Below are 10971 nucleotides of genomic sequence, written 5' to 3'. Positions count from 1 at the left end.
AAACCCACTGCACAGCCTGCATGTACCCGACCTGACTCCATGGTAAAAATCCTGTCCATCATGTTTCAAAGAGAGCTCGATAGAATAAGCACCTGGGCTGATTAGAGGCCATGCAAGTCCTGGAGACAGTGCAGAAGAGAAAAGCAAGGCTGATGCTTGGTAACAAACGAGCGGTGAGGAAGAAATTGGTAAGCTGGCTCAACCTTGAAAAGAGGCAGCTCAAGGGGACTTTATGAAATTATACAAGGTACTGAACCAGAATGAGAAAGTAAATCAGAAACAGTACTTCCGAAATGCCAAAGCAATAGGACAAGAGGGCACAAATTCAGAGATTTGAACAGCCATAGTTAGCACAGACACCAAGAAGTGTTTCTTTGTGCATTGGACAAGCAGCAGCTGGAATGGGTTGTCAGAAGCTGCAGCTGGTGCTAGTATAATGAACTAACTTAAGAAACAGAACCTTTACTGGGAAGTTGATAAGGTTAGTATTGTGGCAAGAGAATAAATTGTGCAATGTGAAATATCGTTTAATAAAAGTAAGCATCAGATATTTTTAGTCCGCAATGTCTGGTAACCGCATAAAGTCTGCAATCTCAAAAACATGTTTAAAAATAATTCAGCCAAATAACAGTTTATTTCATTATGTTTTTAATTCTGAAAGAAATGTTCTTTTTAAAATAGACTCCATGTAAACAGTAGCCCAAAATAGCCCATGAGAACTGCCTGGAGAACATGTTCCTTCATTCCCTGATATTTTTCATCGTCTTTGAAATACAGACTGCAAAAACTAAAAAGATGGGCATGTGCCCCGAGGTGGCAGGGAGATCCTCGAATATGTTGCAGCTCAGCTAACCACAAGCAGCTTCTGAAGGATGTCAAATCCTTGGATGAAGATTGCAAGGCCTAGTGCAATGGGAAATGGTGTGATCAAAGGAGCAGAGATTTATTTTTTTCTCTTAATGGAGAATAAGGAATTGCAAAATTACATGGAATTTTTTTTTGAATGTACAGTTAATAAAACTTGGATCAGAACTCATGGCCAACTGGTAAGGTACAGATTGTGAAAATGTGTAGATCATCCACCTGTGCAGATTTTGGTAGTCACTCTCGATCAGTGTTACACAGTCATGTAAATGTAAATAAGATACAGTAAGGCAGGATTCAAGAACCTTGAAATTACTTTGTGTGACGTTAGCATACCAACACTTAGCCTACTTGTGTAATATTACTTTGTTCTTTTAATAGAAGTGCTAATAAATGGCTTAATACTTCTGTTAAAACAGTTGACAAAGCGATATCATAAGGATAAGCTAAATGCTCACACACTAACAGCACACATATTAATTTCCAGGCTACGGTGTCCAAGCTGGACAATACAATAAAATTAGAGGCTGCTGTAATATTGAAAGTTTTGCCACTAATGCACCTAACCATCCGTGAGGCAGGATCTTGGTGTTGAAAGCTGCAGCACTGACTGTGGGACAAACCAGAATGACTCCAAGTGGGTCTCATTTCACCAAGTCATTGTCTCTGCATGATCCAGCAGTCGTGTAAGTACAATATGGTACACGCTTTGAATTGCCCATCTAACACTACTGTGGCAGCACCATCGCCACGAGGACTGCAACAGTTCAAGAAGGTCCACCACCACCTCAGGATACTGAGGGTGGGAAATCAGCGTCAAATGGAAAGAAAAAAGGTGAAGGGGCGCTGGATAAAAGTCCAAATCCCACTTGGTCATTAAGTTCCCAGACTAATTTGGTGCAGTACTATATGCAATGGTTACGCCCCTCTGCCTAGTACCACCATGCATAGATTATAAGCTCTAATGCAAGTTTACATCAATACTTAAAACATTGTTTCAAAATTTGGCACTAGCTCATTCTCCCAACATCTCTGGGACCTGGGTTTGAATTCAGCCCCAGCTGATGACACCCTTCTCTACCTGCTGGCACCCAGGATTTTCCACAAATCAAGTTTGCCTCGTACCAAGCCACATGAATTCAGTGCAAAGAATCCTAGCAGATAAAATCATACTGCAATTCAATTGTCCTCCCTCCATCCGAGACTCAACCATGCAGGTGCTGGAGTAAGCGGCTCAGCGTCTAATCAGTGCACTCCAATCCAACAACTGTGGCGAGACCCAGAAGCCAATGGGTGCTGTGGTGCAGACGGAAACCAGCCTGTCGACTGGCCCACAAGTTGGTAAACACTCTTGGGAAGTGTGTGCCACAGGATTAAAAAGGGCCCCAAGTGTGTGCCTTCCTATTTCTCCAAGCAATACTGGGGATAAATGTGGGCATAAACCCCACAGGAGGTCCTGTGTTTGTGAACACATGAAGGTCAGTGTGTTTATGAATATGTATGAAGGGTTACAGATTGCTTAGGAACACTATGCAAATTTCTGAGTGTTGATTCCACATCACACGCAAGTTTTAAATTCTACACAGGTGCAAATTGCATTTAAGCAGCTTAGTTTTAAAATCTATGCTAACCAGCATAAAAGTTCACAATAGTCACATGTATGCATTGTCTGTGACTCATTTCTATGTGCACAAAGCCATTGAGTCTGCTGAACATAGTCTAACATAGCAAAAGAACCAGTGTTAAGGTTGGGGGAAGGGGAAAACAGAAGGTTACAGGGGGAGGTGGGGGTTGCAAGTGTGAGGTCCCAAGGCGGCAACTCTAACTCCTCCGGGGCCCACAAAAATAATTTGAAGTTACCTTTGTCCGTGCCTCTTTGGTTCCATCGCCCATGCACTGCACAAGTTCTGATTAGGTCTGACCTAAAATGGCAAGTGGGGTCTGTAATCATCAGGTCCCCAAGAATTGTTGGGCATAATATTTTCTCACTGCAGACAAAACTGGAAGCCTGTTTGTGGGAGGGGCCCCAGGTACTTTCCCATGTTGGACTTGAAATGATGGGTAGGGGTGGTCTGGGAAGACAATGGCCTGGATAAGGCAACTCACCATAGGTAATGGGCAAATGGAGGGTCCATTGTTAAGCAATGTGAACTCGTCAGAGTTTTTTTTTTTAATTCGTAGCCAATCGTTCCAATTCTTTGTCAAATCACAAACGCCAGAGGTCACCTTGCACATGCCAAGGATCACTCTGCGCCAATGCTCTTAGCCAAAAGGCCTAGAGCCACTGCACCGTTCCTGGAAGTACTGCAATACCAGGTTCGTGCCATGGAGGTGGATGGGTCAGGTCCCCCACACACCTCCGTGGAGGTGGATGGGTCAACCCTCCCCACCCACCTCCTGTTTCCAAAAATGCAAGCATATACCTTCCTGACCAGGGAGAAACCATCCTGAGGTCATGGTGGCTGGTCAGAAACGGTACTACACTTGATCTTAGCCAAAAGGCCGAGAAGCGTCAGAGTTAGATCAGATGAACTGATCAGTGATCGAGCCATTACCTGGATGAGATAACCCCGAGAGGCAGGAAACCAGAATAATAGAAAGCCATTAAGCCCCAGATCGGATGGAAGCGAAAACCTATCACTGGACTCAAAACAGGAAGCCTCGAAACAAGGAAAACTTTATTAGGCCAGAAGAAGACACACAAACAGGAAGCCTCAAAACAAGAACAAACTTTATTGGGCCAGGAAAGGCAAACAGACTTCGCATATAAAAGGGGCCGCAAGGCCACATCTCTCTCTTTCTCTTGCTCTTGCTGCTTCGCTTCCACAAGAACCAAGCACTCTGCATGGGACGAAAAGAAGAAACCAGAAGAAACACACTCACCAGGAGAAGCAACGAGTAAGCCAATGAATCGGTGAGCATCATCTCTGCCCATGCAATTTTAAGATCATAGCCACAGTGTGACGGGGTATCATGTGTTCTCCCAACCAAATCTTAGTAAGGGTTTTAAGGGGGAGGTTTTGGACATTGGGTACTTCGGGATAGGGGCCTGACTATACAGGCCAGACGTGTGTTGTATTGTGTTTGTTTGTATTACACTACCAGGGTGTGTTCTTACTGGGTGCAGGTGTGTTTTAACTTGAATAAAGCATTGCTGGTTGAGACCGGGGTATTTATCCATGACTCATTCATCTGTTCAGTACAGTAACCAGTGGATGTGGTGTATTTGGACTTTCAAAAGGCTTTTGACAAGGTCCCAAACAAGAGATTGGTGTGCAAAATTAAAGCACATGGTATTGGGGGTAATGTGCGGACGTGGATAGAGAACTGGTTGGCAGACAGGAAGCAGAGAGTCGGGATAAATGGGTCCTTTTCAGAATGGCAGACAGTGACTAGTGGGGTGACACAGGGCTCAGTGCTGGGACCCCAGCTTTTTACAATATACATTAATGATTTAGATGAAGGAATTGAGTGTAATATCTCCAAGTTTGCAGATGACACTAAACTGGGTGGCGGTGTGAGCTGTGAGGAGGATGTTAAGAGGCTTCAGGGTGACTCGGACAGGTTAGGTGAGTGGGCAAATGCATGGCAGATGCAGTATAATGTGGATAAATGTGAGGTTATCCACCTTGGGGGCAAAAACACAAAGGCAGAATATTATCTGAATGGCGGCAGATTAGGAAAAGGGGAGGTGCAACAAGACCTGGGTGTCATGGTACATCAGTCATTGAAAGTTGGCATGCAGCTACAGCAGGCGATGAAGGCAGCAAATGGTATGTTGACCTTCATAGCTAGGGGATTTTGAGTATAGGAGCAGGGAGGTCTTACTTCGATTGTACAGGGCCGTGGTGAGGCCTCACCTGCAATATTGTGTTCAGTTTTGGTCTCCTAATCTGAGGAAGGACGTTCTTGCTATTGAGGGAGTGCAGTGAAGGTGCAGTGCAGAACCAGGGGACACAGTCTAAGGATAAGGGGTAAGACATTTAGGACCGAGATGAGGAGAAACAGCTTCACACAGAGTTGTTAACCTGTGGAATTCCCGAACGCAAAGAGTTGTTGATGCCAGTTCATTGGATATATTCAAGAGGGAGTTAGATATGGCCCTTATGGCTAAAGGGATCAAGGGGTATGGAGAGAAAGCAGGAAAGGGGTACTGAGGTGAATGATCAGCCATGATCGTATTGAATGGTGGTGCAGGCTCGAAGGGCCGAATGGCCTACTCCTGCACCTATTTTCTATGTTTCCATGTAATCTCTCCCAGGTCTACAACAATTGTAATGTGGGTGTGTGTCAAAAACACTTACAGGACCCGGATTCCCATATTAAAAGGCAATTTTGACACCCGGCAGTAAGTCAATGGAGCCATTCACATTCATAACCGACCCCATTTTGAGGCCATTAACACCAGAACGCAGTAAAAATTGACCCTACTGCCATTGGAATAGTTGGGCACAGTTTGTCCCCGGTCAGCCAAACAGAGAGAGGCATGTCCCCTGTGGACAAAGTGTGAGCCAGAGGTCAACTCAGCTCAGGCTGTTTTCATATTTGTCCCTGTAAGTGGTTACCACACAACACTGTCAGAGGCCCAAGAACAGGTTCCTGCTTCTCCTGTCACCTGAGTAAACCATTAATTACACAGATGCCAGGGAAAGGAGCTGAACTGGCCAAGAAACATTGATAATTAGAATTTTTAGTTGGATATGTCGTTATGCTTAAATTTAGATTTTGGATTTAAAGGAGGCGGACTGTATGTGGGAATACTTTTAATATAGTTTTCTCATCTGCAAAACAGTAAAATGTTCTGTATAAATCTCTCTCCTCAGGGGGAGGTACCTTTAGTTATATTTCTAATTTCCCTCCATCTTCCAAAACGGAGGCCCAGCAATTTGGGTTTTGCTTTGCATCAGGGAGTTGTTCTACTGAAATAAATTTCGCATACATCAGGAGTCCTTGAAATGGACTCAGGTTTTTAGGATTATACAAATTGAAAGAACTCACTTTGCACAATCCTTTTAGGATCAGCTACTCTATAATGGGGATGAATAAAGTGTTTCAGCTCTGAAAAGCAGCTCTGGATAAGGTATCTGACAGTCAGGGGTTAATGACACGTGCTAACCGTGCACACACGCCAATAGACTTTGTGACAGTATCCCGCAGTGGGAATGCTGCATCATAGTCAGTCCCTCGGAATCGAAGAGGTCTTGCTTCCACTCCCAAAGTGAGTTCTTTGATGGCTGAACAGTCTGATACGAGATCCACAGACCCTGTTACAGGTGGGACAGACATTCGTCAGGGGATGGAGTCGGTAGGGCTGGTTTGCCGTGCGGTCCTTCCGCTGCCTGCGCTTGGCCTCTTCGTGCTCTTTGCGTTGAGACTCGACTCCTTTGGCTCGTTTACCATGAAGGAGCTCCGCATAAAGCATTTGCTTAAGGAGTCTCGTATCTGGCATGCGAACTATGTGGCCTTCCCAGCGAAGATGATCAAGTGTGGTCAGTGCTTCAATACTGGGGATGTTAGCCTGGTCGAGGACACTGATGTTGGTGCGCCTGTCCTCCCAGGGGATTTTGCAGGATCTTGCGGAGACATCGTTGGTCTCCAGCGACTTGAGGTGCCTTCTATACATCATCCCTGCCTCAGATCCATACAGGAGGGTGGGTATTACTACAGCCCTGTAGACCATGAGTTTGGTGGTAGATTTGAGGGCCTGGTCTTCACTCTTCTCCTCAGACTTCCGAAGGCTGCGCTGGTGCACTGGAGGCGATGCTGAATCTCCGCATCAATGTCTGCCTTTGTTGATAAAAGGCTCCCGAGATATGGGAAATGATCCACATTGTCAAGGGCTGCGCCATGGATCTTGATGATTGGAGGGCAGTGCTGTGCGATGGTGACAGGCTGGGGGAGGACCTTTGTCTTACGGGTGTTAAGCGTAAGGCCTATGCTTTCATATGCCTCAGTGAATACATTGACTATATTCTGGAGTTCAGCCTCTGAATGTGCACAGACGCAGGCGTCGTCCACATACTGCAGCTCAACGACAGAGGTTGGGGTGATTTTGGACCTGGCCTGGAGGCGGCGTAGATTAAACAGCTTCCCAGTGGTTCTGTAATTTAGTTCCACTCCAGCGGGGAGCTTGTTGATTGTGAGGTGGAGCATGACGGCGAGGAAGATTGAGAGGAGGGTTGGAGCGATAACGCAGCCCTGTTTGACCACGATCCGAACGTGGATTGGGTCTGCGATGGATCCATTGGTAAGGATCACTGCCTACATGTCATCGTGAAGCAGGCGAAGGATGTTGACAAACTTTTGGGGGCATCCGAAACAGAGAAAGACACTCCATAGACCCTCACGGTTGACAGTGTCAAAGGCCTTGCAAAATGACCTCATATTGCCTGCAAAGTTCGTTCAGATAACAAAGTGTACAAGTGGTTGTACTTAACCTTAAAGATCAGCGCTTGAAGCATCTGCCACCTGATGGCCATTTTGTTTCATTACAAATAAAGATGGAAGGCTGCACCACTTTGAACAAAAACACTTTCAGTATTAAAAAGATCAGAAATAATACATAAATAGTTTGCCTCATCTTCATGTCTGTTTTTTGTAATAAGTTCTCCATGTAAATGAATGCTAATAAGTACAAAACTAGTCAGGTCAACACGTTTGAGGATAACTATTGTAACAAGCTATATATTTGCCTACACAAAATTCTGAGACGCAATTGTTTTCTCAACTATTTGGATAGGTTCCCCTTTTTGTTTTGTATTTTTAGCTCCTTTCTCGAGCTTGTGACCTGCCTCCATGGCAGTGTCAATGATTCCAATAACAAACAACCAGAAATCTCCCCCCCACCCCCCCAAAACCTGCCTGAGTTTCCCTTCCCGTTGGGAGCTGGTGTAGCCCTCCCACCCCGATTCAATGCAACTCAAATCCACAACTGAATAAAGTGGGACTCAACACCAGTTCTGTCCCTCAATGATCAACACAATCATATTGCCTCCTTAAACCCAATGATTTATGTGATCAGACACACAAGTTTTATAAACTAAAATACTCTAACGTGCCAAATGGAAAAAATGCCTTTCAATTTACTATTGTTTTGAGAATCGTAACTATCACATTTATTTATACTTATTTTTGACAGCACTAAACCATAACAAAGTATTGAAAAACATTGAAAATTGCTGAATCACAAGATTGGTCGTAGCTGTAGGTCATCAATTACAAGGAAATGAGACAATGAAAAGTGGGAAAATACAACAATCCCATACATAGATTAGTCACTCACATTATGTCCGGTGTCTGCAGCTTTATTTGTCTTTTTTAAAATGCAAATTGGTTTTCATCAATTAGCTGCTTCGAAAATTTTACCAGAGGTATTTGACTGCACACATTCAAGTCATATTCCAGCTTCCAGCTCTTTGCCCAGGAGACTACGTGGACCATTATAGGCCTTACCATCTTCCAGTACTCCATCCGTGCCTACTTGACCTCCACAGCCTTTAAACTCACTTAGTTACAACTTTTGGCAGCAACAAGGTGCCTTCAAGGAGTTGCTCTTCAAATGTTGGGGCTAAGGCATTCCCCAATGCCACCACACACTACACCTGGAAACCTCGACGCTAACATGACTAGAAATTAGTTTAGGCCCATTTTCAGAACCGAAATGGTCAGCATGCTTACAGCACCACACTCCAGACGATGGGCCTAAGGGTTGTCTAAAATTGGGCCTCATCAACATCATTCCGGCAAGCCACGACTACCAATCAAACATCCAGAGGCAGCTGGCCGGTTTCCAGCACACCGATTTAGGCCCATTGCGCTGCTCGTGAGAAGCCCCCATTAGGGATCGCTGGCTCGGCTGCTGCAAGGCCCTGGAAAAGCTATGGGGCACATACTTGCGCAGTGCTGGCAAATATCCAAGAGGGGTCAAGAAGAGCGTTAGGTTCCCAATTCATCAGCATATTGCATGAAGCCTCATGGTCGATTCTGAATATCGCCCAAGCCAATTATGTGCAAATAGAAGTCGATAGTGTAACTGCAGTCTTTTGCTTGTTGTTAGGTTCTGAAAATTGAATAATGTATTCTTGTAAATGCTGTCTGCAGCAATTTTAAGCCAAATCCTAATTGTGTTCAGAGATCATGAGGCATCATGTATTAGCTACCAACTTCTATTCCAGGTGCCCTTTGGGTGCAGGATGTAGCCCCGTGAAACTGGTCTTTTTTGCCTGAAAAACAGGCGAGACGAGGGTCGCAATTTCTCCTCCCGGATGCCTGAACCAAGAAACTGCACAATTTCTCAGCACCCAGCTTCTCCTTATTTCACTGGGACGCAAAAAAGGTCACTAACTTTGTCTCTGTAAACCTTTGTACTATGTTAGGATTGTGAAGCATTGCAAAAGTTTTTTTTGTTAAAATAAAGTAATAGATCTGAAATGGCCACTCACAGCTGTGGCTAGGCCTTTGATTAAATATTGTACTCAAAGATATACATGCCATGGTAGTCAATCCAGCATATTTGTAGCGATAGCAACCACCGCACTCACAGCCCAAACATACCATGCTACAGCATTGAGATGCAGTTTCTCCTCATGTTTCCTATAGAGTGCTCCAGGTAACAGTCCAATTGATTACCTGGCAAGGCACACTTTCCCCAGAGCAAGCAAAAGGTTCACCAGATGGCGAGTTAACCTGCACAATGAGTCGAATGGTCTCTCTGTACTGTACGATTCTATGATTCCAACCTGCACTGCTCAAGTGCCACCTAGTGCTCAGCTGAAGAACAACAATCCCGATTCATGGCAATAGGCAAGCACCCCAATAACTGTGAGCAAGTCTCATCGGGTGCACAGTGACTTAAAAAAATAGCATTTTTCAGCCTTCATTCAGTAGGTAATACTCTCACTTCCAAGACAGAATGCTGCGTGGTAAAAAGACACTTGTGGGGAAAAGTGGAAATAGATTTTTTTAAATTTAAAACGGGATTATAGACTTTTTCTTGTGGGGGCAAGTTAAGCCCATACAAATCATAAAGCATCACTCAATCCTAATTTTGTCCATATGCACAGACTTGAACTTGCACAGGGATGGATTTTAAATGGCAAAGACAGAACCACCAAGTTGATTCAAAAGCAGCCAGCGCTAAACGTTCTTAATTCAATTTACTGGGCTGCTAGATAAAGATTCTAAATGAGCAGGAATGAAGAATGAGCAGAACAATTGCAAATGTCACCATTTTACTTTAGTTTCCAACCAGTTTTTAAATTGTTCTTTCAATAACGCAACCACCATTCCACCGAGTAAAGAGCAAACGCAGCCCAAATCCCAGATTTCTGACATCCAGTCCCTGCCCCCACTCCTGCAGAAGAAAAAGTGTCCGCATCTGTGCACAGTAAACGAGGTACATTAACTGCCGGACAGAGATTGCTGGTTATGTCCCGCGGCGATCATTATTTAACAGGTTGCTATTCCTGAAAATGTTGGATGACAACTTGATGATGCTTAAAAAAAAATACAAGAAACAAATAATTACTACCACCATAATCAAACTTCTGTTTTTCTCCAGGGTTTTGGGCACTCACTGAACTCAAACTTGCAATCACCATGGCATTTAAAGCCTTCTGGACTCGACCTCGAGTTCAACGATTTTAAATAACCTCTGCCTATTTTTGGCTCCCTTCACCACCCCCCCCCCCCCCACCCTCCCCTCCCAACTCATCCTGTCTTCAATAGCAGCTGGTAATTATTCCGCCATTCACACTATCTGGACAAACCTTTTTCTAACTTTTGCCATGGCCATTTCAATTCAGTCCATCATCCCTTTTGTCTCTCTAATCTCTCCTGTTTTCCACCCTATCACAGACCTTCCCTTTTGTTTTTTTCCCCCTCCTCCTTAAGAATCTGTTCTTTTCGAACATTCACCAGTTCTGACGAAGGGTTATTGACCTGAAACGTTAACTCTGTTTTTCTCGCTCCACAGATGCTGCCTGACCCGCTGAGATTTCCAACATTTTCCATTTTTATTTCAGGTTCCAGCATCCGCAGTATTTCGCTTTTAAATTACTAAGCTGCTTTTACTCAGGAAAAAAAAACACACTGGGAAGAGGAGAAACG

At 44.4% G+C, this 10971-nt stretch overlaps 1 pseudogene; it reads right to left on the bottom strand.

The window, feature by feature from the left end:
* Nucleotides 1-3143: 3143 nt before the first annotated feature.
* On the bottom strand, nucleotides 3144-3378 carry LOC139269891 (U2 spliceosomal RNA; annotated as a pseudogene).
* Nucleotides 3379-10971: the final 7593 nt, after the last annotated feature.

This window comes from Pristiophorus japonicus, chromosome 8 (genome assembly GCF_044704955.1).
Source record: "Pristiophorus japonicus isolate sPriJap1 chromosome 8, sPriJap1.hap1, whole genome shotgun sequence".
In the NCBI taxonomy this organism is placed as follows: domain Eukaryota; kingdom Metazoa; phylum Chordata; class Chondrichthyes; family Pristiophoridae; genus Pristiophorus; species Pristiophorus japonicus.
This window is presented reverse-complemented; position numbering and strand designations above follow the sequence as displayed.